Source organism: Zosterops lateralis, assembly GCF_965231275.1.
Source record: "Zosterops lateralis genome assembly, chromosome: 12".
Lineage (NCBI taxonomy): Eukaryota > Metazoa > Chordata > Aves > Passeriformes > Zosteropidae > Zosterops > Zosterops lateralis.
The window spans coordinates 13888547-13908388 of NC_139772.1; the positions used below are offsets into that span (position 1 = coordinate 13888547).

The 19842-nt window shown below is 43.3% G+C and overlaps 1 protein-coding gene across 1 annotated transcript in view; it reads right to left on the reverse strand.

The window, feature by feature from the left end:
• PSKH1 (protein serine kinase H1) overlaps positions 1-19842 on the reverse strand; it is a 30333-nt gene that overhangs the window by 6552 nt on the left and 3939 nt on the right. The gene's annotated exons all lie outside the window — the stretch shown is intronic.

A 19842-nucleotide genomic window follows, 5' to 3' on the forward strand; every position in this document is an offset into this window, starting at 1 on the left:
ACACATGGACACCCCCACCTTCCAGGCCCTTTCCCCTTGTCCAGCTCCATGTTCACCAGCAGTGACACACTCAGTCACACATCCAACTCACACACCCGTGCTTGCTCCAGTTGCTGCACCAGGACACACACAGGCTCCCAGACCTGTCCTGCTCCAGCTGCTGGTCCTTCCTACCTCATCTTCTCACATCACCTTCCAAAATCCTGCAACTATGACCAGAAGGACAGTAACTGTATCTCAGTGAAGACCCTCCCCTGTCCAAGTGCTTTCTATCCAACAAAGCCATTCCTGCAGGAACAGGAGCCCTTTCGCTCACAGAGGAGAATTCTGACACCAGACCCACAGGGCTCTTCTGACTCCTCATCTTAAGGCACACATCTAGGGAGGAAGCACTGACCTCTGCACCCATCCTGGAACCAAAACTAGGCAGAATTTTCTGCTGTGAAACTTGGTCTTACTCCCACATGGAAATTTAGATGTTGCTACTGCTTAACCCTGGGACAGCAACTCGACCCGGCTGGAAATAACCCCATAAAATTTTCTAAATATATATAAATGTTAGATACAAAAAATTTTCAATAATGTTTACCATGGAAAGAGGAAGGAATTTGTTTTACAATATGCTAGTTTTAAAGAAATAAGCCCAAAATAATTAATTAGTCCTGTAATAAATATCCTCCCAGCACACCCAAGAATGACCATAACAACTTATGAGTCAAACACCTACAGCCACAAATGTTGACTTGTTTCATTTCTGACAAAACACTGTATTTGCACTAAGGTGGGAAGTGAGAACATTTTATTCAGCATGAGGTGAAGGCTGGGCTATGGATGTGGCCATTTTTTATCTCAGAAAAATGAGATAAAATCCACTGTAAGGGTAGAGAGGAGAAGGCAGCATGGCCAGCAGAAAACCCCAAGTGATGAATGGAGCCAGGTAAGAGCAGATTTCTGCAATTACTGGGTATTTTGGGGGTCTCACTCATCCTGAAACCACCAATAGTGAATTTGTAAAGTCTGTGGAGATCACATCACAAGCTGCATTAAGAAAAGACTGAGCCATTTCCTGCAATGAAGATTTCCATATAATAATGGTGACATACATGTAACTAAGTGGACCCACCCATATCTAGTTAAAAAAGCAAAAGTCTGCTATTCCATGTCTCTCATTCTTCTGTTCATTGGGTGAGGAAGAAAAGCACCCAGCTATTTTAAAATTCAGGGTTCACTGACTGTAAAACCAGAAATAATGTCCTTTTCTTGTGCAAAAGGTCTAAAAAAGGTATGTCCTGATTTTTTTGAAGTTTGTAATTCATTGCTACAGAAAGCAATTTTCTTTTCAAAAGACTCAAGCCACCAGCGAGAGAACAGATCCCCGGGAGGATTTTTTAATGAAAAGGAGGATGGTGTGAGAGTTACAGCACTGCTCCCAGCCCACGGCCTGTCAGTGCATGGCCAGGAAAGGTGAACTTGAGCTTCAGCTGAGGAACTGGCTGTGAGGGGGATCAGCGTACCACAGTCTTATTTTACAAGGACTAAAACAGTCTGGCTTACTCAGCTGAAGTGGGATACATGATCACTGCCAGTAACTGTGCAAGAGAAGAGACTGAAAGTGATATTAACTACTTGATTCAAAGAAAATACTGCTACATTAATAAAAACCTATAAATGGTCCTGAATATATTCAGAATAGAAATACTCAGTGCTTAAGAAGGAAGCAGAGCCTTCTGCAGATCAGATACCACTTCTGTGCTTGAAACAAGGTCAAAATCTGCTCCACTCTACGTTTCAAGAATTAAATCCATTAACAACAACAAAACCTCTAAACATTCAAGTTTTTCTGTCATAGAATCATTAAGGTTGGAAAATACCTTGAAGATCACCAAGTCCAACCATTAACTCAGCAGTGCTGTGTTCACCACTAAACCATTTCCCCAAGTGTCACATCCACAGGCCTTTTGAACACTTGCAGGGATGGTAATTCCACCACTGCCCTGGACAGCCTGTTCCAGCTCTGACCATGCCTTCAGTGAAGAACTTCTTCTGATCTAAACCTCCCCTGGCACAACTTGATGCCATTTCCTCTTCCCTGTTTACTGCTTTATAAAGAATATAATTATAATATAATATATAAATAAAATTAAGGCAGGTTGTGATTAATTTGTCACAACCTGCCTTAAATGATTTTTACTTAGCTGATGAAATGTACCTTGGCAATGAATGGTAAGAAAAAAAACAAGTGGTTGTTAGAACAGAACAGGGACAAATTTTGATCACAGTCCCATGAAAGTGTCTGTTTATAAAGAAGGTAAATAAAATAGCAAAAATCCTTTTCAAATTAATCAGGCAAACCACAATAAAGGTTCAATTGTAACTGAACACACTGGCCTGTTCTGCAGAATGATGGACCTTGAGGAGCTCAGCCTTCCTGGTATTCGCAACAACAGAACCAAAAAGCTGAATCTGCCCCGCCACGGGGGAATATAAATCACATTGCAAGCCTAGAGATTCCCAACAGGCTTTGGATAAGGTACTTCATTTGTTAAATAACAGCAAGGGGAATCAACTTGCAGGATTTAATCTTCATTGGCATAATCCTGGCTAATCCCAGGTGGTGCCATATGTCAAATGGCAACACATCACCTTCCCCTCACACTCAGCTCTCCAGCCACAGACCTCTGGGTTCTCCCTTGCACTGAGGGACAGATCCAAATGAAACCCAGGCAACAAGAGGTTTTGCCTCCACTCTTGCCTTGAAAAGCTTTTAAAAACCCATTTTCTGTAGTTTTTTTAATGACTCCCTTTCAGCTATTCATTCAGCTAAAATCACAAACTCATCATTACCTGGCTACATTCCATCAACCCCTAATTCCTTCTTCCTTTCTCCTCCTCTCAGAAGCCACAGCCCACCCCATTGCGTTTCCTTCACAGAGAACTCATTTTCCACTTCCAAACAATCTTAATGGGACATCCAAGCTAATCATACATCTATTAAATTTACCAACTTTAACTCAAGATGAAAGTAAATGCAGGTGACAATTTGCTCTCTGTGCAGTAAATTTTTAAGGACTCTTCATACCATCCTCAGTTCTGTAACTGGCAATTGAAATGACTGAAGATACCTGTCCTGAAAGTGCTTTTGTCCCCCTCAGGTGGAGAAAACACATCCACACAACTCCAATCTCATGGTTTTTCCTAGGCACTTCTTCCCCTCTTACCCTAAAACCTTTTACCTTTCTGAATAAGGTCCCTCAAAGAAATACAATCATGCCAGCACCTCCATCCTCTCTTTTTTACCCAAGTCCAAATAAATGCAAGAGATGCTTGAATGAGAAGTATTTGAGAACTCACACAACAGTACTTGGAAATACATCTTCAGGGTGTGCAGGAGAGCATTATTTTCTCTTCCAGGTGTAAGTAATTGCAGCAATCTGGAATTTGAGGCAATCCAGGAACTTTTTTGCTGTCCAGATGTATTCAAATTTCAGTCAAGTGAGATTCTGGTGAGTGAAATGAGCCTCTAAACACCAGGAACAACATTATTTCAATCTTTTCAAGTCTTATTAAAGGATGGCAAATGTGATGATTTAGAATTTGAAGAAATCTATGAAGTCTGAGGGCCTAAAAACTGTGATACATAACCAGGCTAAACCTTGAGAGGCCCATCAAGTTTAATGAATCCTAAAGAAGAATAAACTCCAAACAAAAGCACATTGGATTTCTCATTATTCCAATTACTCTAGTTTCACCACAAATGGTGAATATGGAGTACCTGCAATTAGATTTTTCTTCTGGTCAGCAAACACAAATCAGTTTATTGATCTGTTTACACAGCTGGAGGTTTGATTTGCTGCACTACATGCATCTTTCCCATTTCACTGAAGCTTTTTCTTTAGTAATAGGTAAGGCTACATTCTACCAATGCAATCTGCAACCCCAGTCCCTGGAGAAATGCATCCACTCTCCAGAAAACTTGCATCAGTTGACAAAACAGCAGTTTTAACTTAGCAAAATCCCATTATCCCTCCAAATTAATACTGCAAGGCAACAGCAGAGGGTTGTGGAGGAGCTGAGGAAGGTGGACACTGGTGTGTTTGGACATGAGTGCAGGACATGAAGTGTGTTCACACGACAAGACTGAAGCAATCCAGAGGAGATTCTGCCCATCTGCTTCCCTGAGGAGAGACAGAGAAATGCTTGGATGGAAAATGCTCTCATCCAGTGGCCATGAAACACTGGATCAGCCAACCTCTATCAGCCTTGCCTTTAAATCCCGGTGCTGCAATGACAAATCCTGCTCTGTTGTTGCACAGAAATGCCAAAACAATGCCACAAAAATGAAGAGAAGTCTCCAATACTTGCATTTCTGTTTCTCTAGAAAGTAATTTCAAATGTGATTTAGTTTGAGTACAACTTTTGCTCCCTTTGTTAGACTGTGTTCCTTCAGGAAGATGAAGTTCTGGTGCAGAGAAGCACAGAATGGTTTGGGTTGACAGGGACCTTAAAGCTCATTTAGTCCAAATCCTCTGCCATGCACAGGGACACCTGTCACTAGCCCAGGTTGCTGGGAGCCCCATCCAACCTGGCCTGAACACTTCCAGGAATTGGGCAGCCACAGCTTCTCTGGGCAACCTCTGCCAAGGCTGCAGCACCCACATATACCTTAAAAAAAGGTGGAAAAGCCGTATTTTAAACTGAACCTCAGCTGTACCAGCTGAAAGACAACAGAGACTTTCTACATGTGACCAGTTTTTCTAACATCAGCAATCATGTTCTCTGTCTGGGATACCTGGTGCAGTGTCTGCTTTAAAAACCTCATTTCTCATGAGACAATCCCTGGATACAGACTCATTTAACACTGGAGACTATTGGCCTCATGCTGGAGGGAGGACTAAACATTCTCTGAAAAGTAATGTCTGTAACTCTAGAATTTAGCACAGTGACTAAAAACATGATCCATCACAATTTAAAAGGGGGAAAAAAAAGCCCTCTGCACAAAGCTGCAGAGGGATCTTCTAGTTAGTTGTGTGCATATAAAAGAGGGAACCATCATCTAACTTCTGCTTTTAGTCTCAAAAGTACCCACTGAAGCAAGGATACACACTAATTTCCTGATTCCTACACAAGTTACACGTTGTTTTCAAGAAAAGAAAGACAATATTTATGAGGAAGGTGAGGGAAAGGCCTGGATCTCCCTTGCCAGTCAGTCTTTACAAAAACATGAAGCACAAAGCATGTTATCACAGCTGCAAAACATCACTCTTAGGCCAAAAACACTGTATTCCAGTCCCACTGATTCCCAGGCTGAGTCTGACTGAGCACTGCAAAAGCATCAAAGCACCAAAGAGACTGAGGAGCCCCACAGCAGCACACGGGTTCCTGCAAGGTTCTCCTGCAGAAAACCTTCAGATGTCTACTTTGAAGTTTCACAAGATAAAATAGATTCTTCTGCCCCAACAAAACAGACTGGGTTTAATGCATCTTCTTGGTCAGAGGGAACTGCTTTCACATCGTGCCCTTATCACCATGAGCAGCAACGCTCCACATCACAGGAGATGAACACATTTCCCTTGTCATTCCCATTTGATGCTGCACTCCCCATCATGCCAGCACAGATAGTTTGGTTGGTGCAAACAAAGTGAGCCAAACTGGGGAGTTTCTGTAAATTTTTCAGCTGGGGTTTTCAGCCCAGCCATTCCTTGGCATGACTCACCAGATGGCTGCAGAAGTCGCTACATCAACCCAAGAGAGTGACTGGAACAGAGTCCAGAATTAGCAGCACTTCAACCAAGTATGAAACCCATCCCACAGCCTGTCTTACAGCCCCAGTGACAATGGGAGAGACTCCCATGGTGGAGACACTGTGCTCTGGTCCCTCAGGAATGCCAGCTGCTTCTTCTGAGGGTGCAATAGCATTCCCTACAGAGCATCTCTTGGACTTCTAAGCTGTGCAGAAAACACACAGTGTTTTGTGGTTTTCACCCATCTGCAACTCCATCCCTGCTAGAAAACAAACTCAGGGGAAAGCAGCCTCCTTTACAATGCCTTAAAGAGCTCTCAAGTGTGTTATGTTTTATTCAGACTTAGTCTCTGAGGCTGGAGGAGGAGGAGGAGGAGAAGAAAGAGATCCTCCTCTGAGTGTCACTTAGGCTGGGCGATTGCGTGCAGTGCTCTGCTCTGTGTGATTAAATCCCTTCACCACCCCTGCTTGTTATTTACATCAGCATAAAAGCTATTGAGGCGCCGGCCACGCCGGGATGTGGGGAACAAACAACGTGTTGTTCTCCGGTTTGAACAACCAACCCACCTCTCTCCCCTGCAGCTGATGTGAGCACAGACCTGGCAAGCGCTGCAGAGAGCTCCCAACACGTGTTGGAAACAAACCCCTGACCTGTGTAACTGCTGTGGATCTCCTCACTCAACTGGATGGACCTAGGCAGGGGTGGGAGCCAGGAGGCAGAGCAGCTTTCTTTGGATCTGCTGATCAAAATTAGCAGATTTTGGATACCAGAGCAGAGTTCCTGAATTTTATTCTGCCTGCCATGGGAGCTGCTGTAAAGTGGTCACCGCAGCCTGCACTACAAACAAGTTAATGACTTAAAGTTATTTTCTTTTCACAAAAATTACTCAATCTAACATATATGCGTGATGCTGAAGGCACGACACATCTCTCCGGTTTCTGTCATTTTTCAGAATAGCTGCACCTTAAAATTCTGATGTTTCTGGTGGCAGACAAGTGACATGCTGTTAGTTTTGAGAAGGAAATTAACTGGACTTGATGCTCTAAGAGGTCTTTTCCAACCTTAATGATTATAAGAAGGTCCCCAAGAACTCTCTTCATTGCATTACCCATTTATGCGTGATGCAGTAGTTTTGTCTAATTTTGGAGATTCCCACATGACATCAGAAAGCAGAAAGTGTCAACTCCAAGAGAGCAGGTTGGGGACAGCAGCTGTGACACATGACATTGCAAACCAGCCTAGGGCTGTGCTGGGGCTCCAATAACACCAGGTTTGCACCATCCCAGGCATCGTTCAGCCCCCAAACAATTGCAACGAGGTGATCAAAACCAACTGCTTCTAAAGAGCTGGAACAAAAAGTGTCCAGTGAAAAGATGAAATGTGCTAAAGTCTACACAGGGCAGATTCCCAAGCATTCAGCATTAATTTGTTGATGTGGGGAGGAGGAATAAAGGAGGGATGAAAGAGGAAAATACAACAGCCCTTTAATAATCCAGAGCATCATAAGTATGCACAGCCATCTGGTGCGGTGAACTTCCATAACCCAGCTTTTCGAATGGAAATAGCCAGCCCATTTTCCCTGGACAGGCACTGAGTATTCAGCTGGACTCATGCACTAAAATTACAGCAGCTACAAAAACAATAAACACAAAGCTTTTCTCTCCAGCCAGGGGTGGCTCTTCTAAGTGCAATGCTTAGGGAATAGCTGTTAAAATGGGGTAATACCATTTTTCAGCTTGGATCGCTTTACGTCTCTTAAAAATGTGTCAGCAAGTTACAGCTGCACACAGGGGACTTTAACCACTACCTTGATTGAAAAATTGTCTATTAAGGAAGCTCAGGGTTAAGAGACCTGGACTTGGAAGGATGCAGGTAAAAAGATGAGATCACCAAGTATAAAGTGCTGGAGATTGTCATGAAAACAGAATGAGTCAGAAATTTCCAAAGGTATTCATATAGCACCAGCTCACAGCAGTATTTGCAGTAACTAAACTAGAAAATACCTTCCCCAGACTGTTCCTAACATCTGGGTATCCTGACATCTTCAGTGCTTTTATTCTCAAAAAATTCAAATCTGAGTTGAATGATGTTCTCTCACTCTGAACTATTACCTTAAGAGAGTATTGGCTGTGAACTGGAGTTGAAGTCAATACATGTTTCTACGTACAAATTCAGAGTAAGAGCTTAATTAAGAAATGGTGGCTCCTGACAGGGAGGAAAGATCTTCCCCAGGGAGGAAGAGTATCTTTCATCACGCTGATTAGTGCAGTGGTGGGGAGATGAACAGATAAGCTTATAACCTCCCACATACACACAGCCCCCTCCTGCAAGCTCCAAGCTGTCGGTGCACAAGCCCTGGGCGCTTACGAGGGAATGAACAAGGGGGAGTAAATCCTAAGACAGTCTTAGCTGCCAGTCCCACCCTGTCCTGCTCCCCAGCTGGCACCAGCTCTCCTCTGCTGTTTTGGACAGCTCCTTTAACCTCCTCGAGCACACAGATGAATCACAGAATCATGTAAAATATCCTGAGCTGGAAAGGACCCACAAGGATCAAGATGAGGAGCTGTGCTGCAAACACCAGCAATGACCAAGCCCCAGCTGGCCCCACTGTCTGGCTTGACTCTCCTTTCTTCCCTGTAGTCACTCTCTCAGTTTTAACCAGAATCGAAGCCTGTCATAGTTTCATAGGAGGTGAAATGATGCCTCTTTCATCTGAGCATTTCCTGAAGGCCCAGGTTTGGTGCTTCCCAAGTTAGGCCAGTGTGGCCCAATGCCATTCCTGGTTTTCTTTCAGAAAGCACTGTTTTGGGTGGGCAAGGTGAATATAACCCATTTTAAAGTAAACAAAACATCAGGAGACACTCTAAGCAGGCTTGCTAGGTTTACCATAATTATAATTGTCTTTCCTGGCACTGTTTGGGACATTTTTGTTAGAATTCAGAGCAGGATAACTGTTCTACATCCCATTCCAACACGTCTCTGTATTTTCTTCTCAAATTTCTTTCAGCGTCCCAGCTATCCAGTGATGGAGACAGAGATCCTGCTGAAAAACGAAGTATGTCATTGACACTGCACCAAACTGCACATATACAAGAAGGAAAAAGCACAAACCAAAAATCCCTAATGTAACACATTCCTACTTCTGCAGCTATAATGTTATTCCAGCATGATCTTTTTGCCTGTTAAAATGCTACCCTGTTCTCTTTCCAAAAGAAGATTAAAACATTTCGTTTTGCTATGTAGAATCATACTACCTACTGTTGAGCCTGGCCATTCCCAGGTTCAAAAAGACTGTGGAGAAGATCCAGGTGAGAGCTTCCAAGATAGCCAGGGGGCCCTGACACACGGCCTTCAAGAAGGGGTGAAAGGAACTGGACTTGTTCAGCCTGACAAAGAGAAGGCTTTCTAATAGCATATAATAGCAATCTAATAGCATATTATATTTATTTAAAAGTAGTTACAAGGATTACTGAGCCACACAACAGGTCCAAACAAGGGGCAATAGGGAGAAGCTGTGCCTTGGAAGGTCTGTATCAGGAAATAGCAAGGGAAGGGTGGTGCAGCCCTGGAAAAGGTCAGTGGGGAGGTGGAGGATCTTTATCCCTGAAGCCCTTCAAGACTCAGGAAGACAAAGTCACAGCCAACATGACCTAGTGCTGGCAACACTCCTGTCTCAAGCTGAATGGGATTAGAGCTCTCCAAAGGTCTCTTGTAACCAAGGTTTCTATTACACAAGTGTTTCTCCACCCTGCCCCCAGCCAGCACTGTCATATCCCTTCTAGAGCAGCAGTACATCCCTCCTTCCAACACATATCACTGCCCAGGCTCCATCTCGTATGCTTAACAGGGTCAAGTGTACCATGAATGCTTCAGAAATAAATGTGCTGATCAGCTTCGGGTAAATTTGGACTGATGCACAATTACCTTTCCTGCAGGAAGAAAGTGCTTTAGTTCTCTCTCCTATTGAGCCACTGACTACATAAAATTCATAGCAACTTTGAGTCCTTCACATTGCTCAAACTGGGTTGACACTGACCTCAGAATTTAAATAGTTAATTCCAGAAGACTGAATAACAGACAGTACAGTTCCATAAAGTTTGCTTCCTAGGGAAATCAGGGCAAAGGCAGGGCTGCAACAGACACCCAAGGATCATCCAATCCATCCCATGGTCCCCCAAGGATCCAGCACAGATGCATCACTCCTGACTGATGACTGCCTCATTTGTTCTGCAAGACAGCTTCAGAAATCCTCCGGGTAAACATTTTTTGGAGCAGGAGACACCAGTGTTGTAAAAAGTTCAGTGTGAGTCTTTCTAAGTGCCATTTAAAGCTCTTGTTTGACATAATCTGGAAAAGAGATCATTCCTCTTCCTCTTTGAAGCAGCCTTTTACATATTTGCAAACTGCTATGACAACACGTTCCCGAGGCCAAACAGCCAAAAATGTTTTAGTCTTCCGGAGACTGTGGTTTTTTGATTCACAATTGTTTTTGTTGATCTTCTGACAAGTCTCTCTGCTTGGCCCGTGGTGTTTTTGAAGTCTGCTGCCCAGAAGTGTCAGAGCTTCAGCTTGGCATCTGCAGCAGCCACTAAACACAGCAGGATCACACCAGACACTGCCTTTCTGTTCATACACCTCAGTGCACTCACCTTTCCCACAAGTATGATACTACTCTCACATAATAGTCTGTGATTCACAGACAGATCCTTTTCTGAGAAGCCAACACCTCCTAATTTTCTGTTCTTCACCTATTTTTGTGGACTAACTTACTCTTACTTAAAAAACCCCAAAACTACACCTGCTACTGAATTGCTCAAATTTGACAGGGCTATGTGGAACTCAATGCCCTTTGCAGCCCTTCCAACTAAATGTAGTCTGCAATAATGAACATACCTGCACCTTCTTCACCTGGGTTGGTCAATAACTCCCCAAATACCTCTGCACCTTCAGCCATTTCTAGACAATCACCATCAGCACCATGTTCCACGTTGTTGATGAGCCACCAGTAAGTAAATGCCACTTTTAAAACTACAGATTTGGGGAAATATAAGATTTGGTCCCCAGGCTCTCCCTGCTTCACAGTTCATTTCCAAAAAGGAAGTTTTCAGAGACCATGGAACACTTTAATGAAATCGCTCTCCAAGATCTCTCCAATGTCAGATCCATCTTTGCCGAGTTCCAGTGCCAAACACTGGAGGTATGGGAACTCCTATAACTTTGGAAGAGGACTTTGCCATGAAATTATTTTACATTCTCTGCCACGTGTCAAGTTTTCCTTAGTTTTGCAATATCAGCCTCTCGAGCAAAACAGTAGCTGAAAAATGCCACCAAGAATTCCTAAAACTTGTAAAGCTAAAAGCAAAAAAAAAAAAAAAAAAAAAAAAAAAGGACTAGGTGCAGAAAGGTAAGAAACTGTAACCCAGGCAATCCTATCAGCACTGATGAAACAGTATACAAAGTCTTCTGAATCATCCCAGCTGTAATGAGAAACTTTTCTCACATGTGAGCCACAATCATTCTCAAAATGATCAGACTATTAAAATGTTTCTTAGAAATTACTCTTCAGTCACAGACAAAGATAGGAAGCACACAAATATTTTTATTAGAAAGCTCAATTCTACCTTTAATGAGGTATAAAACCAGAGTCTTTGGTTAATCACTTGAAGTGCCTGAAGCACTGGATGTTTAGGGAGTACCATGATAATGGAAGTCCACAAGCTATAGACACACAGACAGGCACGGGTCACACCAGCACTTGGGGAACCCTGCAGGAACAGCAGGTATCCCTTAACAGCCACCTCCAGAATGTTCTGCCTCTCCTTGACTTGTGTGAACAGCTCTCATGTCACCAATCAACACTAATCTGGTGCATTAGTAAAAGCTCAGTTTTCAGGAAAATCTATAAAAACTTCCATTTGAAATAACAAAGGTATTGGAAAACATGCCTGGTTTTTCTACCTTGTCGCTCACTCGGGGCAGCAGGGGGGCAAAGCAGGGGGGTGTGAGACCAGAGAGAACAGGAGCAGCTCATGCTCCAAACCAGGGAACTTGGATGCACCACGGACAGTTCGAACCACCCCTTCCAGCTCCAAATAACTGATCCAGTTCCCTCTGTCTACAGCCTCAACTCTGCAATTGCAATCTTGTCAGATTTAGGGATTTCAGGGATTAGGTAAAGAGGCTGCCAAGAAAACCTCTGGGCTTAGGAAGCACCTTTTCAGCCCTCCAGCTCAACATGAACAGAAATTCCCCAAAACAGTTTTTTGCAGTAGAAAATAGATTTTGACTATGTTATATCAAAACCTGGACTTCCTACCTATGCCAAGCACAGTGCTTAACTCCTCCTTCATCACATCCCAGGGCAGGAGCACACTACAAATGCTAGGGAAGTCCCAAATTTCAGTCAGAGAAAATCTGAAACACCTTTCAATGCCAGATTGTTCCAAATATATCAGGTTCAATTGCCTCTCTCTAAGGCAGGGTCAATTACAGGCCACAAGGTGATTTGCAGCAAGGTACATATTCACAGCCCTTCCTCACAGAGCTCTGTTTTGATTAAACAAAAGTGGCTTTTAATCTGCAGTAGGGGCAGCAGCTGGAACTACAGCAGGTGTCAGATCTGCAAAACCTCATAGCTTAGCCCAGGGCTCAGAACAGAGTTAGGAAGACGCTGTAATTTTCTCCAGAGGGCAACACTTATACAGCTCCACCCTGACAGCTCACTTCAAAAACGTTTTAGAGGTGCCAGTCAGTCCTCCCTGTGCCCCTAGAGTTGCAATGCTGTCCTGGTGTTGTATTTCCATACAATCATCTGGGGCCTCAAGTCCTCAGCAGTGCAAGTCCAGGAAATCCAGCTGAAGCAGTGCAAGATGTTACCCCAATCCACTCACCCCCCAGCCTGTGATAAACTCCCATGTATGCCACAGCAATTAGAGAACCAGATGAGTGCTCACACCCTGCTCAAGGGTGGCACCTGGCTCAAACCCACCACCAGGAGCAGCTGTGTTGGATTTCCAACACAGACTCCAACCCCAGGGTAACCATTTCCAAGGGAGGGGAGGAGGGGGCAGCTGCTGTATTTAGGGACAGGTTTCCTCCAGGTCACAGCTCTTCTCACTGCAGAATTAACACATATCCTCACTCTCTGAATCTTGGTCCTTGGAAAACCAAGGACCCAATCAGCCAAAGGTAAAAGAGGAAACAGCCTAGGCTATTTTTAGGCAAATGTAAAGGAGACAAAGACACCAATGGTAGCTGATAGTTCAAATCCTTTCTTTTAATAATGTGTATTCTGTACAGAGGAAGCTTAATGTTCTTTTTCTACACTACCAATGACCCTTTATCTCTACATCCCTAATTCTGCAGAAATACTATTCCACCATTAACAGGATTTTATAGGGCCCCCAGATGAAGGAATGAAAATGTATGTCAAATCACAGCACTATTGTAAATCCCTGTCCTCCAGATGTGGCTTTTGCGTTCCTTCATCCTTATATTATGTGCCATACATTGTGCACCACTTCCCTAAACCTAGTCTTTCATCCTAAAAATCTTGACCAAAATGCTCAGCTGCTGTCCCTCACTCTGCTTTGAACCTGCAGGTACTACTGGTATGGACAGCAGCCCTAAGGAAAAAGGGCTGTGAATGAAATCATTGGGAAAAAACCCACATCCCTCTTCCCCATGGAGACTCCTTCCCTGCTTTCTTTGTTTCTAGAGGCTTTGAGGCTTAGACAGAGTTTCCACCCTGTCCTGATGACATGCATGATTCTGTGAAATACAAACTGTTAACACTGAGTGTTGCAGACTGCAGCAGTATGGAAATGGCAGATGCAGGCAGAGAAAGATCATCTCTCTCCTTCCTTACCCTGCCCTAGGACTGGGGGGTCTCTTCACTGTTGTGTTGCAACATAAGCTGAAGTACTCAGTAAAAAGGCAAAAGGAGTGATTTTGGAAAAGGTCTTTGTGACACCAATCCCATTGGAGGAAACAACCTTCAAAAAGAATCCCAGGACGGAGCCAGAGCAAAGGGAACCTGATTTTCAAATGCATGCATTGGTTTCAAAGCCCTTTCACTGGAAAAGGTGTTTCCCTACCAGGTTTCCTGGTTTCCTTACTAGGAAAAAATTAAAGTGTTTACCAATGCAGAATGCTGTGTTTTTGCAGGAGCATGGTCACTGATACATGCAGGAGGATGGAGGATTTTCCAGGTTTTAATTGAGGTTATCACATTTCCAAAGATGTCCCTTCCTGCAGAGAGAGAGATCTGGACAAACACTTCAGTTTTTGGAGATGGAGCAACACAAACACACCTATCCTCACGCCCACTGAGCTGGTGCATTAAAAGAAAAGAAAGAGCAGAAGCCAAGAGAAGTCCATTTATTGGGCTGGCCTCAGTGTTCTGTGCCTGGCTTGGAGAGGAGCTTTCATCCTGTTCAAGTGCTCCAGCTCTTCAAAGGAGAGCAGAGTGCCCTTTTCAGCAGAGCCCTGCGACTGCAGCTCGCCAACACTCTCGTTGTTCTACTTCAAAATCACTGCTTTCACACAGCCATGTGAAATGCAAAAGCACATTCCTCTGTAAATTGATGGGTTTTTACTTTTTCCAGGCAAAGGGCTCAACAATTTATATAAAAAACAATCCTTTCCTACATAGGAAAAAAAGCCAGCTCTAGTTTTTAGGGGAAAAAAAATGCCGGCATTACTCTAAGAACAGGACTATTGTAAAACACTTCTACCATCTAATGTGGCTCACAGGAAAAAACAGCAGCTGCTCTAAGTAAAAAGCTCTTTCTTCCCTCAAGAAGGTTAAAACGTGGTCCCAGAGACTTGTATGCTCATGCCAATAAGTACTGCAAATGTGTTTTAAAATCTTGCCTTCAGCTGCCCCGTCCCTGTTTTCTTTGTTACACTATATTCAACAGCTTGGGCCACTCAAACTCCAGGGAAAAGAATGGAAAATTGGCCACCCTGCTGCTTTGAAATCTCTCTTCTGGCACAGACATCAGAGGCCAAGGTGATGACTGCCCTGCAAAAGCATCTAATGGGTCTAAAGACCATCTTGGCACAGCCATGGAGGGCAACACCACGTGTCAGTGTGGCCTTCTGGGGACCCCACAAGGGAGGGGTCCTGCTGCATCCAGACCCTCCCAGGCACTGAGCCAATGGAAAACTTCCAGAAGAATCAGGTGGCTTTGCACTGAGCTCCTCTTAGAGCAAAGAACAGCTCCACACTTTGCAAAGGTAACCTTTCAATAATGGGGGACACTGAGCAGCTTTTCTGGCCTCTTGTACATAGGGGAATTTATTTCCTGTATTAAAAAAAATATGTAGGACCAAGGGAGCATTAGAGGGCAGCGGTGCTTCTCTGTTCTTGGCTATATTTTAAACCAGCTTTGAATGCTTTCCCAAAGACATACTCCAGTCCAAATTCAGGGAAGCCAGTCTGCCTTACTGCCCTTCTTAAACAGGGGATGTACTACAATAAGATCACCAGTGTTTTCCCTCTTTGAGGGCAGTTGCTACCCTTTAATCAATTTAATTAGCATATAGCACACTACACAAAACTTAATGATACATAACACTAAAGGTATGAACTGCAGGAAAAAACCTGGACAGGTTTCTGGAGCAAACTAAGTACAAAACAGAAAATAAAGTGAATACAGTATGAAATAATTGGGGTTTTTTTCCTAAACTGGTATATTTTGATAAAGTGGTTGTACTTTTATCATTAAAACAACAAAAGACTGATTTTTTTTTTTAATTACATAGGCATATGTAATTCATTTTAAGTGACCAAAGTACAAACATGAAGGAGTCACTCTAGGACTGGCAGCCAGCCAGACCTGCCACAGCATCAATGAAAAACTTACTGGATTGCAAAACTTACACACATAATCTCAGCCAAAGTTTCAGAATGCTTGTCCTATACTACTGAATTCTCCTAGAAGTGATAAGGATTATGGAGAGATTTTCTCTGGCATGCAAGTATAATTTTTTTCCTCTTACAGGAGACCAGTTTCTACAGTAAAATACAAGTAAGTAGAACAGAAAGTTGAGTTGCCACTATACATTTCCATCTGCAACTTTTAGGGGAAGGAGGTTACTGAGAATGATTAGTTTCTCTTTGTTGCTTGTGCCTTTTTTAGATTAAGTCTGTCATTTGATAGGAAATCCAACCACAGCCATCATAATTCACAATACAATGACTGATCAGTCCCTCTGGGGCAGGATGAGCGATTCAGCAACCAGCTCCCAGCTGAGTCAGAAGCAGTCTGGGTTCAAGCTCTAACACATTCTCTCTCAAAATGTTGAATAAATGCAGGAAATTAATACTAAAATTTGACAAGCCTGTCACCTATCTCCTCCACTGTGTGTCACAAGGGATTTGAGGGATTACAAGTCCTCCACAGTCTTTTAACCAGCCCCCACAATGAGGACAACTACAAGGGTACTTTGGAAACGCTGTGCAGACGTGCTTGGGTAGGAACTCATCTTGTGAGCACTCATCAGCTGCCTTGGAATGGCTTTATTTTTATCTTGCTTTCTGCCAGGTAGCACAGGTAGTTTGTTTGCTAATGCACTGCCTGCACTCTCCATGCTTCCTGCTTCTGCTATGAGCTGCAGGCAGGAAAAAGTGCTGCTTGGGGAGAAAGTGGTTTATCTTTTTACTCACACAGACTGAGTTTGTTGTTATGGGAACACCATTCATGCTACTCATCCAGAGTAACTGGGTTTTCCTGTAACTAAGGGAATTCTTCTGGCCTGAATCTATCCATACAGGATCTGCAGAGTTTACTCAACACCTGCATTTAACTTGGTGCTTTAAACTCCAAGTTAGGGCAGAAGATCATTAAGTTCTGAATGTTCAAGGAGAGAAAAGCAGAAATGCAATGCACATACAATTTGCAAGTCAGGCTGCTCCTCTGACCTTTGGTCATTCTCTCCATCAATTTGTTCCATGAATTTGCCCAGTTGTTCTTCAAACTGAGGTAAACTTCCAAGGTCCACAGCCCTCATTTTCTCTCTCTGAATAATCTGTATCATCAGAGACGGTGTAGGTTTGTTAGGGAACTTTCTCCTGCTGGCTTTTAGGCAGAAGGGAACAGATCCTTCAATCTTCACTGTTTGTGTCCTTCCCTATAGAACTGACCACATATTTCACATCTGTGCTTATCAGCAAACTGCTGATCCATGCAGAGGCCACTATCACATTACAGCTGCAAAGTTCCTTCAAGAGATTTTTATCAAAAACCATTGGAAAATCTAAGTCACACAAAACCAGATCATCTCTCCAGGCTGCTAAATCCCTTGCAGAGCTCCTACAGACTTGCGATGCCCAACTTCCTTCATATATCAAGCATGTCTCTCCTATCAATGCATCCACTAGCATCATTATTTAGAACAAGCTTTTTTGGTTATTTGATTAAGACATGTTCCCACAGCAGCACACACTAACCTCACCCACTGTGAGCATACCACAAAAAGCTGATTCTGTTCTATGAACAGCCCATGAGAGAAACGATTTGCCCAGATCAGATATCAAAATCAGAACAATTCATATACCTTAGCTAAGTTTCCCAATTTAACCACAGCATACATTCTCTTCCACTTATTCCATCGATTTCCCAGGTGTGTAAAGCAACATAAAAGTACTGGTATTCAACAGAAGGAGAAGCTTTGAAACAGAACCAGAGCAAGCCTGCCCTAGCAGGATAATGATGGTCCGATCTTCAACTGTGCACTTGCAAATTCAAAGGAAACTAAGAATGGAATTCTAGCTTTATTCCTCAGTCAACTCTTTAAGCTACAAAGAGATCCCAGAAATCAGATTTAACTCCAAGATTTCAATTAAAAAATTAAATTTAAAATACATCCAAACATTCTTTTCAATAAGTTCTAAAAAAAAAAAAAAGCAAAAAAAGAGTAATTCTGCAGCAGGCTACATTCAAAGCAGTGTCAATAGCTCACCTAACCCTTACTCAGGATGCTCAGGAAAAAAAGCACACCAAGTTACAAAGCCAGCTGTCCTTCCTTCGTCACCCTAGCCATTACTCGAAGCAATTCAAAAAGTATAGAAGGAGATACAAGAGATAATCAGAGCAGTGATGTCAGCAGTACCTGAATAACCTATTGTGGGAGACCTCTCCTATTGATCTGCTAATGGCCTCTTCAAACAGACCTCACACTCCAGGAACAGGAGCTGGGGTACGAGGGTCCCAGTCAGAAAGCAATTACATTAGCTGGACTTGAGATCACTTGTTTTTCCGAGAAAATGGACCTGCTTCTCAGGTCAGCGTGCATCTTGGCTTTTGTTCCTCTTTCAATACAGCTTTGTCCTCTGTGACCAGGTTTTGGGGTCATACTTTTCAAAAAGCAGGACTCTGCACCGAGACTGAGGGCATTGCTGCTGCTGCCATGGTACAGCTTGAAGACAGCTCCCTCCTTCCCCAGTGGAACTTGTCTGAGCCACACAGCTCAAGCTGTCAGCTCTGGGCACTTGTAGTTCACAGGCTTTCAACATTTCCTCTTCTGTTTCAGATCCTCAACTTTCAGATTACAGAGAAGAAAAGCAGTTGTTCCCATGAAACCTCAGCTCCTGCATCTATCCAAGACAGATGCTTTGGCAATGCTCTCAAGTATTCTGCCCACTCCTGCTCCAAAGAAACCAGGACTTAGAGCCCCTGCCATTCCCATTAGTCTGACAAACTTATCAATACCCTCATTTCTGACATTTTCCCACTTCTCCCAGTGTAACTTTCTCCAAAAAAAGAAGAGCCATTGTCTGTGAACATCAAAAACTCAGAAGCATTTAAAAACCCAGAGGATGGGTTTAAGAGTGCTGGCAAGATCGTGGGAAACACAGCAGACACCTTTAAACCTCTGGCTTGCTTTGTTTTCTCCTAGAATTTATTCACAAAATGAGCAGCTTCTTTACTGCATCTCCTGCCAATACCTGCCTACAGTCAAGCACTGTGCAATTTAGGGGCATAGGCTTAATTACACTGGTAAATTAAAGCATCCATTTTCCCTGGCTCTAAAGGAACAGAAAGCATCCAGCCTGTTGGCTGACACATATTTGCTTTCCAAGCAGTAAAGCATCGACAGCTTCCCAAAAAAAAACCACTCATGTCACACACAGTATCCATAACAGCCTCTTAAAATGTGTAATTTGTGGTGGCATAACAAGTAAAATGCCTCAGGCTTGTGCACTGACACTTTCAAAAGAGAGAGTTTAATGCTTTCTCTGTGGCACATGTGCTACCTCTGCAATGTACAACCAACAAGTCTCCATGGCCTAGCTGCAATTCACAATATTTCTCAAAGCCAGTCCATTCTGGCACAAGGACCAGTGGACATTAAAGTAAATTACCCCAGGGAACCTTCAAAACACTCAATTCACTCTCTCCACGTTGCCTATGGCTGCACTGAGTTTGACCAGACCCCCTTCAAATGTTAATTTTTTTGGAGGGAGGGCCCAAGTCTGTTCACTCGTTCTTCAAACAGAAGCCAGGCCATGCCTTTGGTTATTCACACTGCCTTTCTACATGTGCTTTTGAGCTCCGTGTTTTCATCCAGAGAACACAGACCTGCACTCAATAGTCAAGGGCACAGCATGGCATGGCAAGGCCATGGCAATAGCAACACTCATTTCTAATATCAACTGGGTTTTGATCAGAAGTGTGAAGATGTTATTTGGAAATGTTTAACTTCAAACTGTTTCTTCTCAAGAGCAAGAAGCTCTTTCAGGCCCCACTATCATTTACAGAATGCTAAAAATTATCCCCGAAGACTCTTCTCTCCATACTTAACTATGAAAACTATCCTTCAATCCTCCATTTTCTCACATACCAAGCTCAGGAAGCAATGCAGATCAATTTCTGAAATAATCCCATCTTCAGATGGAAGAAGCAAGTGCCCCTTGCCTGCCATAACTCTGTATTTCAGGTAAGTTATTTTCCACACTAGACTTGGATTTGTCAGGAATCAGACTAGTGATACATGTGCCACATTCCAAACACCCTGGCACAAGTTTCAACTGCAAAGCCTCTAACAGCAGCCTACCACAGCCAAGATCCCCCTAGCTAGAAACCCACAAGCATCC